This window comes from Balaenoptera acutorostrata, chromosome 3 (genome assembly GCF_949987535.1).
Source record: "Balaenoptera acutorostrata chromosome 3, mBalAcu1.1, whole genome shotgun sequence".
Taxonomy (NCBI): Eukaryota; Metazoa; Chordata; class Mammalia; order Artiodactyla; family Balaenopteridae; genus Balaenoptera; species Balaenoptera acutorostrata.
In genome coordinates, this window is record NC_080066.1 from 173,208,911 (window position 1) to 173,223,310 (window position 14,400).

At 37.2% G+C, this 14,400-nt stretch overlaps 1 protein-coding gene across 1 annotated transcript in view; it reads left to right on the forward strand.

Annotated features, from left to right (window-relative positions):
- Positions 1-7,597: 7,597 nt before the first annotated feature.
- PPP4R4 (protein phosphatase 4 regulatory subunit 4) overlaps positions 7,598-14,400 on the forward strand; it is a 104,248-nt gene continuing 97,445 nt past the window's right edge. The window contains exon 1 of the mRNA XM_057544440.1: positions 7,598-7,660. The gene's annotated coding sequence lies outside the window, so the exon portion shown is untranslated. The remainder of the gene's footprint in view (positions 7,661-14,400) is intronic.

Here is a 14,400-nt window from a genome sequence, read left to right on the forward strand (position 1 = left end):
TTAGGTTAGTTTGCCTGATTTTGAACTCTATATACTAGGAACCACGGAATATACTGTTTTGTGTTTAGCTTCTTTTGCTCAGCCTTTTAAAAAAGAAATTTGTCCGTATTGTTGCGTGGAGAAATAGATTGTTCATTCTCATTCCTGTATGGTATTCCATTATATGAATATACCATATCATTTACTTAACTCTTGGTGGACATTTCTCTTGTTTTCAGTCTTTGGCTATTATGAATAATGCTGCTATGAACATTCTTGTATAAGTCTTTTGGTGAATATATGTAGGCATTTCTTTTAGGTGTCTTCATAGAACTAGAACTGTTGGTCACAGCATATGCATATGTCCAGCTTAGAAGATACTGCTAAACAATTTTCCAAAGTGCTTGTACCATTTTATACTTCTACCAGCAGTGCATGAGTGGCCCCACCCTATATTTTTTAGGAAACAAAAGTGACAAACTTCCTAGTACATAAATTTCTAGTATATCCATGATGAACTACCTACCTAATAGCCCATAGAATTTTCTGTTATTCTGTGCATGATTTACTTAGGTCACATAAATTTTTTCTTTCCCTATAAGAGAGTTTCAAAAAAATTTTTACAATTAGTTTTTATTTATTTATTTATTTATTTATTTTCAACTGCATTGGGTCTTCATCGCTGCTCACGGGCTTTCTCTAGTTGCGGTGAGCAGGGGCTACTCTTCGTTGCGGTGCACGGGCTTCTCATTGCGGTGGCTTGTCTTGTTGCGGAGCACGGGCTGTAGGCGCACGGGCTTCAGTAGTTGTGGCTTGCGGGCTCAGTAGTTGTGGCTCATGGGCTCTAGAGCACAGGCTCAGTAGTTGCGGCACACGGGCTTAGTTGCTCCGCGGCATGTGGGATCTTCCCGGACCAGGGATGGAACCCGTGTCCCCTGCATTGGCAGGTGGATTCTTAACCACTGCGCCACCAGGGAAGTCCCTACAATTAGTTTTTATTCTGCTGGACTGCTTGGTTAGAAGGTCTTCTTTCATGGGCACCACCTCCAGTACCATTAAACCATAGAGGAAAGTCCAGGGATCTTTATATCTGTACCTCTTTCAACTTGGATATTTTGCTTTTTGCAGTGCCTTTTGTTGTCCATGGTGGCCACCAAATGTGGGAGGCAGGGAGAAAGTGTTCAGACTTAGTTCTTCGCAGTCACCACCTTTTTGGCTTTATGATACTGGTATGTGGTAATCAGGTCAGACATAATCGCAAAATCTATTATATCCTTGTCTGTGGCTGTGCCTTACAGTGTAATTTTCCCTCCAAATCAGAGATGTTAATAATGGAGATTTATAATGCAACTAATAGTTACTTTAGAGCGAATCTTAGGAGTTCAGGTAAAAACATACAAAATATTGAGTACTTAGTATGTGTTAGGCGTCTCCTGGAGAACAAGTGGCATTGTACCAGCAGATACTTGTGTTCAAGGAAGTACTTGTTTAAGGAAGCAAACGCACTTTTCTGAAGTTTCACTGAATAGAAGTCACCTCTAGTTAATAAGTATGTTGGGCATTGAGAAGGCAGTATGTAGTGTCGGAAATACTTTATCTTAAGACATGCCCAGATGTATTCTTGGAGGCCAAGGCTTGCTCATTTATCTATTGAGAGACCTTGGGTAAGTTGCTTATCTGAGTCCAAGCCTCCTAATCTAAACTGAGAAGAGTAAAACCTACATTGCAGGATTGTCGAGAAGATGAGAGGAAGTGCATGCAGAGGACACAATGCTTGGTGTAGAGTTGTGTTCAGTAAAGGATAATTGTTATTGGTCTTTTAAATCAACTGTTGGCAATTCAGAGCATCCTTTACTTTGGATGCATAGGCAACTTCCTATCCAGAAACTTCATGTAGTTATAAAATTTTCTCTCCAGATGGTGCCCCTTTGCAGTTAATTCTCCACGCTGACCCTAGGCAACCAATGATCTGCTTTTTTTTTTTTTTTTTTTTTTTTTTTTTTTTTTTTTTTTGGCTGTGTTGGGTCTTCGGTTCATGCGAGGGCTTTCTCTGGTTACGGCAAGTGGGGGCCACTCTTCATCGCGGTGCGGGGACCGCTCTTCATCGCGGTGCGCGGGCCTCTCACTATCGTGGCCTCTCTTGTTGCGGGGGCACAGGCTCCAGACGCGCAGGCTCAGTAGTTGTGGCTCACGGGCCCAGCTGCTCCGTGGCATGTGGGATCTTCCCAGACCAGGGCTCGAACCCGTGTCCCCTGCATTAGCAGGCAGATTCTCAACCACTGCGCCACCAGGGAAGCCCTGATCTGCTTTTTGTCACTATACATTAGTGACAGATTTTTCTGTTCTAGAATGTAGACATGTTTTCATATCTCTTGGATAAATGCCTAAGAATGGAATGCTGGATCACTGGATGTGTATATATACATTTCATTTCAGTTCTGTTGAGGTGTATTGACATCTAATAACCTGCACATATTTAAACTGTACAATTTGATGAATTTTGACCTCTATGTATATACCTATAAAGCTATCATCACCATTAAGATAATGAACATACCCATGACTCCCCAAAGTAACTTTGTGCTCCTTTGTAATATCCTCTCCCTTTCTTCTGATAGCCTCTCCCACTCCAGGCAACCACTGATCTGCTTTCTGACACTACAGATTAGTTTTCAGTTTGTAGAATTTTATAGAAATGAATCATACAGTAGCTACTCTTTCGTCTGGCTTCTTTTACTCAACATAATTATTTGGAATTTCATTCATGATGTTGCATGTATCAATAGTTTATTCCTTTTTATTATTGTTAATTATTCCATTTTAAAGATATAGCACACTTTGTTTATCCATGCACCAGTTGATAGACATTTGGGTAACTTCAAGTTTTTGGCGATTACAAACTAAGTGCCTGTAAACATTCATGTATAGATCTTTGTGTGGACATGTGCTTTCTTTCCTCTGGTGAATAGCTAGCAGTGGAATGGCTGTGTCATATAGTAGGCATATGTTTACATTTTCCAGAAACTGCTAAACTGTTTCAAGTGATTATACAGTTTTACATTTCCACCAGCAGAGTATGAGAGTTTGAATTACTCCATATACTTACTGACACTTGGTATGATCAGTCTTTTTGGTTTTAGGTCATTCTGGTGGTATTACCAGCGGTCTAGTGTAGTAGTATTTCATTGTATTTATAATTTGGATTTCCCAAATGACCAGTGGACATTGAACATCTTTACATGTGATTATGAGTCAGATTGCTGTGGTCTAATTTTGATGAGGTCTAATTCATTGAATTTTTTCATTATAGTTAGTGCTTTTTGTGTTATATGTAAGAAATCTTTGCCAAATCTAGGTCAATTAAATTTTTTTCCTGTGCTTTCTTTTAGAAGTTTTGAGGTTTTAGCTCTTAATTTCAGGTCTGTGATTCATTTCCACTTAAATTTTGTATGCAGTGTAAGGTAAGGATTGAGGTTAATTTTTTTTTTTCCACATAGCTGTAGTGTACAGTGGAAAGGGCCAGTTTGCTACTGTAAGAATCAGGGGACCTGGTGTCTATCTCTGCTATCACATTCAAGTCACTTAAGTTCTTCAGACATCATTTCCCCCTCTTCTCTCCAGACGATATGATGGGTTGGGCCTCAGAATTTAAAGTTCCATCTTGCTTCAGCAGGCTGTCTTCAATTCTAAGAAAGAAGATAAGGAAAAGATGTTGAACCTCAGTTTCTTATTTCATCCACTAGGTGGTGCTAATGGACATCCCTGTAAGGGCAAAAACTCCTTGGATAGGTGAACAGTTTCAGAGCTTTTAAAAAAGGTCAGCTTTGAAGAAGATATTCATAATTCAGAAAGTGCCTGTGTTTCATTAAGGAGTAGATGCAATAATATTATAACAAAACCAAAAATACCGTTTATCACCGAAAAAATATTGGAGTAGAACAATATTTTCTTTAAAGAGTTCTGTATATTTGGTTTTAATATGTTTTGGGCAGAATGAGAGTTATATGGCTAGCATAAAAATATTTACATATTCAGGTGAAAAATTAGACTGAGAAGTCTGATGGATTTAGAATTGTCATAGAAATTCTCTTGGTAATAAGCTTGTAAACTGTATTTGCTTGGAAATACTTTTGGTAATAAAATTATAAACTATATTTCCTTGAGTAGTAGACATTGTTGAAGAGGAAAAGGATTCACAAAAGTACTGCCTGGGCATCTCTCTTTGTAGCTCTGGTGATGGTGGGGAGGAAGGGAGGGGGGATGATTTACACATACAGTTTGTGTGTGTGTGTATCTCACATAATTTTCCTCTTATTTGTGGGGGTTTTCCAGATACCTTCCTGTTATTCGTTTCTAGTTTAATTCTGTAATGGGCACAGAACAGACTTTGCTTGAATTTATTTCTTTTAAATTTGCTGAGGTTTGTTTTTTGGCCAGAACATGGGTCGATCTTGGTGATTATTCCATGTATATTTGAATGTGTATTCTCCCGTTGTTGGTGTAATGTTCTATAAATGTCAATTAGTAAACTTGATTGATATTTTTCAGATCTTTTGTATCTCTAAGGATATTTGCTACTTGTTCTACTGACTAAACAACTGGAATACTGAAGTCTCTAACTATAATTGCAGATTTGTCTACTCCTTTCAAATATATCATTTTTACCAGTAGTTTATGTATTTTGATATTTGTAATTAATGCATATACAATTAGGGTTGTTATATTTTCTTGGTGAAGTAACCCCTCGTAGCTATGTAATGTTTGTTTTTATCCCTAGAAATATTCCTTGTGTGAAGTCTACTTTATCTGATAGTGATATACTCACTCCAGCTTTCTTTTGGTTAGTGTTTACACAGTATATCTTTTAATGCCCTTTTACTTTTTTTAAAAAAATAATTTTTATTTTGGAATTATTTTAGATTTCCAGAGAAGTTACAAAGATAGTTTAGAGTTACTATATGCCTATTACCAGTTTCCCCTAAAGCTAACATCTTACGTAACCGTGGTATATTTGTTAACAGTAAGAAATTAACATTGGTATAACACTATTTACTAAGTGCCAGACTTTGTTTGGATTTCACCAGTTTTTTCACTAATGTCCTTTTTTTCCTGTTTCAGAATCTAATCCAGGATATCACGTTGCATTTAGTTATCCCATCTCCTTCGTCTCCTCTGGGCTATGACATATTCTTAGTCTTTCCTTGCTTTTCATGATCTTGATAGTTTTAAAGAGTACTGGTCAGGTGTTTTGTAGAATGTCCCTCAACTTGTGTTTGTCTGATGTTTTTCTCACTGTTAGATTGGAGTTATGGGCTTTTGGGAAGAATACCGTCGAGGAGACGTGCCTCTCTCATCCCATCATTTCAGGGGTACATGACATCAGCATGACTTTTCACTGGTGATGTTAATCTTGATCACTTGGTTGAAGTTGCGTCTGCCAGATTCCTCCACTGTTTGAGTGGTGAGAGAGGACCTCCCAGCCTTGTTCCTGATCTTTGGGGGAAAGCATTCAGTCTCTCATCATTAAGTCATTAAGTATGATGTTGGCTGTAGGTTTCTTATGGATACTATTAAGTTAAGGAAGTTTCCTCAAGTCCTAATTTGCTGACAGTTTTTTTAAAATCATGAATGAGTATTAAATCTTGTTGAAGGTTTTTTTCCTGAATCTATTGATATCGTATATGGCTTTTCTTATTTAGTCCTTAATATGGTGAATTACACTGATCAGTTTTCAAATGATGATCAATCAGCCTTGCATTCTTGGGATGAAATCTACTTGGTCATGATGTATGAGTCTTTTATGTGTTTCTGGACTCTATTTGCTACTATGTTTTTGAGGATTTTTGCCCTCAATGAGAGATATTGGTTTGCAGTTTTATTATAATATCTGTGCCTAGTTTTTGGTTTTAGGGGAATGCTCATGAGATGACTTGAGATGAGATGAGATGACTTGGGAAGTGGTTTTCTATTTTTCAGGAAGAGATTGTCTAGAATCGATATTATTTCTTCCCTAAATGTTAGGTAGAATTCACCCATTAAACCATCTGGGCCTGGAATTTTATTTTTGAAAGATTTTTAACGAAAAATTCTATTTATTTAATAGATATATGGGTATTTGGGTCATTTATTTCTTCTTGAGTGAGTTTTGGTAGTTTTTGTCTTTCAGGTACTTAACTATTTCATCTGATAACTGAATTTATTGGCATCATATTATGCTATGCTAGTATCCCCTTTTAATGTTTGTGGGACCAGTAGTGATGTCCTCTCTTTTATTCCTCATATTGGTAATTTGTATCTTCTCAGTTTTTTTTCTTGTTTACCATGGCTAGAGGTTTACCAGTTTTTTGATCTTTTCAAAGAACCAGCTTTTGGTTTTATTATTATTATTGTTTAATGTTTTGCTGTTTTCAATTTCACTGATTTTTCTTCTCATATTTATTACTTCCTTCCTTCTGGTTGCTTTACGTTTAGTTTTCCCTTCTTTTTCTAGTTTTCTAAAAATTTATTTATTTATTTATTTTTGGCTGCGTTTGGTCTTCATTGCTGCATGTGGGCTTTCTCTAGTTGCCGCGAGCGGGGGCTACTCTTTGTTGCAGTGCGTGGGCTTCTTATTGTGGTGGCTTCTCTTGTTGTGGAGCACCGGCTCTAGGTACGCAGGCTTCAGTAGTTGTGGCACTTGGGCTCAGTAGTTGTGGCTCACGGGCTCCAGAGCGCAGGCTCAGTAGTTGTGGCACGCGGGCTTAGTTGCTCTGTGGCATGTGGGATCTTCCCGGACCAAGGATTGAACCCATGTCGCCCGCACTGGCAGGCGGATTCTTAACCACTGCGCCATCAGGGAAGTCCCTTCTTTCTCTAGTTTCTTAAAAGGAAGCTCAGGTTATTGATTTTTAGATCGTTCTTCTAGTATATGCATTTTAATGCTATAAATTTCCCTTTAGCTGCATCCTACAAATTTTGATATGTTGTATCTTCATTATCATTTAGTTGAAAAAGTTTTTAAATTTATCTCAAGACTTCTTCTTTGACTCATGAAACTCATGAGTCATTTAGAAGTGTGTTGTTTCATTTCCATATATTTGGAGATTTTCTGCATATCTTTTTGTTACTGATTTCTAATTTAGTTCCATTATGGTTTGAGCATGTACTTGCTCTGATTTCTGTGACCTCCCCTTTTTCCCCATTACAGCTCTGACTTCATTTCTTACTCTTCCCTTCTTCGCTTAGTGTGTACTCCAGCCATCCTTGCTATTCATTAAATACACCAAATACACATTTACCTCAGGGCTTTTGCACTTGCTGTTCCTTCTGCTTTTAATGTTTTTTTCCTCAGGTGTCGGCATTGCATTGCTCGCTCTATCACTTCCTTCAGATCTTTTCTCAAATTTGGGTTGTCTGCTTATCTGGGCTAAACGGCACCAACATCTACTTAACGTCACAGGTTACACACCCGGGAGTATCCTCAGTTTTTCCTGTTCCTCATCTCTGCTGTTCACGCAGATTAAATCTTTTTTTTTTTTTACAAAGTAGGAACATTCACACGGTTTCCGTAGTTTTCTGAGATAACACATTGTTTAAAAGCCATTTGTTTCATCAAGATGGTTTTCAAATACTGGATTAGCAGAAACCTGCTGGAGGGTCAGAAATTCTAGCGTTTTACTCATTTCTTTCGGTATAATGGTGGGTAAGTAGATGTGACCTCCTTTCTTTTTTTTTTTTTCTTCAAGAAAAATATTTCTTAATGTTCCAAAATGGCATATATTTTATTAGTTAACTCTAGTCTCTTATTTATTATACAGGAGTATATATATAATCCGTCTCTAGGCTAATTTTATGTTTCTTTTTATTCAGCAGTGAGAGCTATGTAACTTGTGTTTTTCTTTTAATCCCTGTTGCTAAGAAACACAGAGCACAGCCACAAACCAGCTGTGTGACCTTGGGAGCATCATTTAGCTCCTCTGAATTCTGTCAGTGAAGTGAGGGAGCTGTACTAGTCATGCTGCCGAGACGCCTCCTTGCTCTGTGACTCTGTAAACTTAACTCCCTGCTCACCCTGGTTATCAGCTTTCCTCAGGTGGTTAGTACATACATTTCTCTTCTCCTTCAAAATTATTTACTTTTCTCTAGCTAAACCCCCCCTCCCCAAACTCAGGATATACTAGTCAGCTCTGATTCTTTTGACTAGTATTTTCTAAAAAAATACTAAAGTGTTCAATATTTTGCATGTTTAAACATGTGTGCTGCTCTAAATCCTTTTGTTTTGTGTAGGTAAACAGAATATACATAGGAATAGAATGACTTGTTATTTTACTTAATCATTATTTCATAGTAAAAGTCACTACATATTGTGATTTTAGAAGTCCATTATACTGCTTAGTTTCTTCATGATTCCCATACGAGAAAAGCATGTGGACCTAGACTGGACAACATATTAAAATCTTGAGATAGGGCTTCCCTGGTGGCACAGTGGTAAAGAATCCACCTGCCAATGCAGGGGACATGGGTGCGAGCCCTGGTCTGGGAAGATCCCACATGCCGCAGAGCAATTAAGCCCGCCAGCCACAGCTACTGAGCCTGCGTGCCTAGAGCCCGTGCTCCACAACAAGAGAAGCCCGCGCACTGCAACAAAGACTGGTCCCCGCTCGCTGCAACTAGAGAAAGCCCGTCCACAGCAATGAAGACCCAATGCAGCCAAAAATAAATAAATAAAATAATAAGTAAATTTATTTAAAAAATTTAAAAGACAGTCTTGAGATATATTTATAATTTAGGTAGGATATATACATCATTATTTACTCCTATAGATCCATATTTACTCATTGACTTACAAATGGTGTAAGTAGCAATTATATTTCCTTAGACGATATTTTTCTTCAAGGTAACTATAACTGGAGGACTGGTAGTTCATATATTGCTGAAAGGAATGATAGGAATGTCTGAAATAGTTCTTTTACTATAAGGGACAGTAGGGAGAAAATTGGCTTTGTTTCTCTTAAAGAAGAAAATATTCGTGTGAAATTAAATTAATAGTTATTTAGGAACGCATGAGGGATCTTAATTTTGTTGTTTTATTTAAATTAGATTCTTGCTTTGTGGAGGTAGTATCCAGACCCTGGCAATAGCTAGCTAGTTAACCTTGAACAACTTCCATAGTCTCTGTGGATGTTAGTTTCTTTATTGTCATAGTGTAAGGGGGTGAATTATATGTCTAAAGCCCTCTTCAACTCCACCATTCCATTATATCGTATCATTAGCATTAGAGAAAAGGAATCATTGTTTCACACAGCTTTTACAGGTTGATTTGGGGTTGACTGATGAGCTTTTACATTTTGTAATTGATTTGTTTGTACTCCATTTCTTCTGATTTGGTGCCCCATTTACAGTAATATCAGTCAAATGAGTAGACAGGATCCATGCGTATTGTGTTAGGGACTCGCTTTCTGTGTCATATTCTCCGCTCCTAGACTTAACATCTCCCTGACCTGATTTCCAAATACGTGTCTATAGCCTTGGGCTTTTCTCCCAGACTTTGGGCCAGGGCTGCTTGCTGGGTGCTGCCACCACCATGTCTCTACCAGAATGTCTTGCTGGTTTTTCAAACTCAGTGTGCCCAAAACTGAATTCATCACTTTTTATCTAAATATGCCTCCATTTGTTATTGAAGCCTGACCATCCTTTTAAACTGTACTGGAGGGAAACCTGGTAATAATTTTGTACGCTTTCTTTTTCTCTCAGTAATTAGTTTTGTATCAAGTCCTACTGATTTTATTTCTGCTAGAAGCCACTCAGATACACAGAATCAGAGTGCTTTGCTTTTATAGTTTTCTTTCTACATGCAGAGCACAGTGACTGGTAGATCCAGAATGTTCAGTGAGTGTTTATGAAGTGATTGAATAAATCCCCTCAGCCTGGGACCTTTGAACACACTGTTCCTTCTACTCTCTCTTGTCACTGATTCCTACTCATCTTTCAGGGCTCGACTTTTCAGGGAAGGCCTCCTTTACCTCTGAACTAAGCGATGTTCTTGATAGTACCGTGTACTGTTCCTGTGTAGGTCTTTGTACACTTAGGATGATTTCGTTGATTTTTGTTGTTTTTTTTAACTCGTGTCTTCTCTGACTGTGAAGCTCTAACAGGGCAGGGTTTGTATCTGTCTGTACCACCATGTCCCTGCCAGGGCTTAGCTCAGTGTCCAGTATATAATAAGCACTCAGTCCATATTTGTCATCTGACAAATTCTCTGGCTAGGCATAAAGCGTTATTAGATTGTGCTGGAGACTCCAGGACCAGTGCCTGGTACCCAGCAGCTCTTGAATAAATACTTGCTGAATTATTGAACATATCAGCCCACCTGTCTTCTATAGGTTAAGTAAGCGGGTCTCCTTCCCTTCCTATGATAGCTGTTTATCGTCTTTTCTTTCTGCAGGTGCTAGGGTGATTTTTTTCTTTCTGCAGGTGATTTTTTTTCTCTTTCTTTTTTTTATAGCTGTCAGTTACTATTCTGTTTTCCTCCTGGGTTCCTCGCTTACTAGGTTGGCTGCTATGTAAACCCAGTCCTCTTAGCTATCCCCTTTCCCTTGCTATGTCCTATATCTATATATTTTTAAAAAATATTTTTCAATGGATTTTTTACTACCATTTGTTAATGGGGAAATAAGCTGATTAAAAAGAATAATGGGAGATATTACAATGTTTCCAGGAATCTTCTAAGTTTGTGTAGTTATTCCTGAACTCATTTTTAACGTACCTTTCAATATTCCTGTTAGAGCTCATATATTTAGGGCAGACATTAGTAATCTTCCCTTTTACTCTTTGCAAAATACTGTAGAACAATGATTTTCAGGTTTTTTTTTTACCATGATTCTTAGTAAGGAATACATTTAAAATTGTGACCTAGTATATACACACGTGTTTGTGTGTGGGAATTAATATATATATAATTGGAACTAAATTTTAATAATTATTATCCTTCTATGTATACTAAATTAAAAACATATCGAAGTTACCATGCAGTATTATCCTGTTAATATTGAAATATATGGAAAAAACCCAAAATAAACAATACAAAAACAAAAATAAGGAAAGATTTATTAATGCAGTAGGTGTTTTTGCTCCTTAATAAGTTCATTCCACCCCAGAACACTTGAGGATAATGCTCATCTTGCGTACCGTTGTGAGATTTGACGTGGGGTGTGAGGGAGAGAGGAAAGGTTAGAGTAGTTCTAAGATGTGTCCATGGAGAAGCAGAGGGCTGTGTGTACCTCTGTTGATAAAAGGAGGGAGGGGAAAAATGAGCTCAAGTTTTCATATGTGAAGTTGAAGAGCCATTCAAAAGGAAATGCTCTCTTTATTACTGGTGACACTGCTTTAGTCGGAAGAGGAGTTTGTCTCCTCTTCACAATGCCCGATACTTCTCTATGCTATGTTGACATGACATTGGGATGGTAAAAGATGTATAGTGGAAATTTCAGTAAAAGAATTTGTTGTCACATGAATATTACTAAATAATTTGTGTGCACATTTTTCTCTTGCAAAATTATCACCTTAGAGACATTTTTAGGCTGACAGTTCAGCCACTTCTTATGATAGATGGAACGATGACCCTTAGTGGTCTAGTAGCCCTAGGGTATGGACTTAGAAATCATAGGTTGGAATCCTGGCTCCAATCTTTAGTAGTTGGAATACTTTTGGGAAGTCACATTTTTTTTGGGGGGGGACTCAGTTTCCTCAACTCTAAATTAAGGATATAAATATATTGCATATGTATTGTCAAGATTAACATGATAATGTATGTAAAGCATCTTGTGTGGCAATAGACCCTTAAATGTTGGGTTTTTTTTCTTTTTTTTTTGGAAAATGGTTTTTTATTAGATAATTTATTTTTTTTATTTTTCTGAATTTTATTTATTTATTTATTTTTATACAGCAGGTTCTTATTAGTTATCTATTTTATACATATTAGTGTATATATGTCAATCCCAATCTCCCAATTCATCCCACCCTGTCCCCCTACCTGTTTTCCCCAACTTGGTGTCCATACGTTTGTTTGCTACATCTGTGTCTCTATTTCTGCCTTGTAGACCAGTTCATCTGTACCATTTTTCTAGATTCCACATATATGCGTTAATATACGATATTTGTTTTTCTCTTTCTGACTTACTTCACTCTGTATGACAGACTCTAGGTCCATCCACCTCACTATAAATAACTCAATTTTGTTCCTTTTTATGGCTGAGTAATATTCCATTGTATATATGTACCACATCTTCTTTATCCATTTGTCTGTTGATGGGCATTTAGGTTGCTTCCATTACCTGGCTCTTGTAAATAGTGCTGCAATGAACATTGGGGTGCATGTGTCTTTTTGAATTGTGGTTTTCTCTGGGTATATGCCCAGGAATGGGATTGCTGGGTCATATGGTAATTCTATTTTTAGTTTTTTAAGGAAACTCCATACTGTTCTCCATAGTGGCTGTTTCACTTTACATTCCCACCAACAGTGCAAGAGGGTTCCCTTTTCTCCACACCCTCTCCAGTATTTGTTGTTTGTAGATTTTCTGATGATGCCTATTCTAACTGGTGTGAGGTGATACCTCATTGTTATTTTGATTTGCATTTGTCTAATAATTAGTGATGTTGAGCAGCTTTTCATGTGCTTCTTGGCCATCTGTATGTCCTCTTTGGAGAAATGTCTATTTAGGTCTTCTGCGCATTTTTGGATTGGATTGTTTGTTTTTTTAATATTGAGCTGCATGAGCTGTTTATATATTTTGAAGATTAATCCTTTGTCCATTGATTCGTTTGCAAATATTTTCTCGCATTCTGAGGGTTGTCTTTTCGTCTTGTTTACAGTTTCCTTTGCTGTGCAAAAGCTTTTAAGTTTCATTAGGTCCCATTTGTTTATTTTTGTTTTTATTTCCATTACTCTAGGAGGTGGGTCAAAAAAGATCTTGCTGTGATTTATGTCAAAGAGTGTTCTTCCTATGTTTTACTCTAAGAGTTCTATAGTGTCCGGTCTTACATTTAGGTCTTTAATCCATTTTGAGTTTATTTTTGTGTATGGTGTTAGGGAGTGTTCTAATTTCATTCTTTTACATGTAGCTGTCCAGTTTTCCCAGCACCACTTATTGAAGAGACTGTCTTTTCTCCATTGTATATCCTTGCCTCCTTTGTTATAGATTAGTTAACCATAGTTGCATGGGTTTATCTCTGGGCTTTCTATCCTGTTCCATTGATCTATATTTCTGTTTTTGTGCCAGAACCATATTGTCTTGATTACTGTAGCTTTGTAGTATAGTCTGAAGTCAGGGAGTCTGATTCCTCCAGCTCGGTTTTTTTCCCTCAAGACTGCTTTGGCTATTCGGGGTCTTTTGTGTCTCCATACAGATTTTAAGATTATTTGTTCTAGATCTGTAAAAAATGCCATTGGTAATTTGATAAGGATTACATTGAATCTGTAAGATTGCTTTGGGTAGTATAGTCATTTTCACAATATTTCTTCCAACCCAAGAACATGGTATATCTCTCCATCTGTTTGTGTCATTTTTGATTTCTTTCATCAGTGTCTTATAGTTTTCTGAGTACAGGTCTTTTGTCTCCCTAGGTAGGTTTATTCCTAGGTATTTTATTCTTTTTGTTGAAATGGTGAATGGGATTATTTCCTTAATTTCTCTTTCTAATCTTTCATTGTTAGTGTAGGAATGCAAGAGATTTCTGTGCATTAATTTTGTATCCTGCGACTTTACCAAATTCATTGATTAGCTCTAGTAGTTTTCTGGTGGCATATTTAGAATTCTCTATGTAGAGTATCATGTCATCTGCAAACAGTGACATTTTTTCTTCTTTTCCAATTTGGATTCCTTTTATTTCTTTTTCTTCTCTGATTGCCGTGACTAGGACTTCCAAAACTGTGTTGAATAATAGTGGCGAGAGTGGACATCCTTGTCTTGTTCCTGATCTTAGAGGAAATGCTTTCAGTTTTTCACCATTGAGAATGATGTTTGCTGTGGGTTTGTCATATATGGCCTTTATCATGTTGAGGTACTTTCCCTCTATGCCCACTTTCTGGAGAGTTTTTATCATAAATGGATGTTGAATTTTGTCAAAAGCTTTTTCTGCATCTATTGAGATGATCATATGGTTTTTTTTCTTCAATTTGTTAATGTGGTGTATCACATTGATTGAGTTGCATATATTGAAGAATCCTTGCATCCCTGGGATAAATCCCACTTGATCATGGTGTATGATCCTTTTAATGTGTTGTTGGATTCTGTTTGCTAGTATTTTGTTGAGGATTTTTGCATCTATATTCTTCAGTGACATCGGTGTGTAATTTTCTTTTTTAGTAGTATCTTTGTCTGGTTTTGGTATCAGGGTGATGGTGACCTCACAGAATGAGTTTAGGAGTGTTCCTTCCTCTGCAGT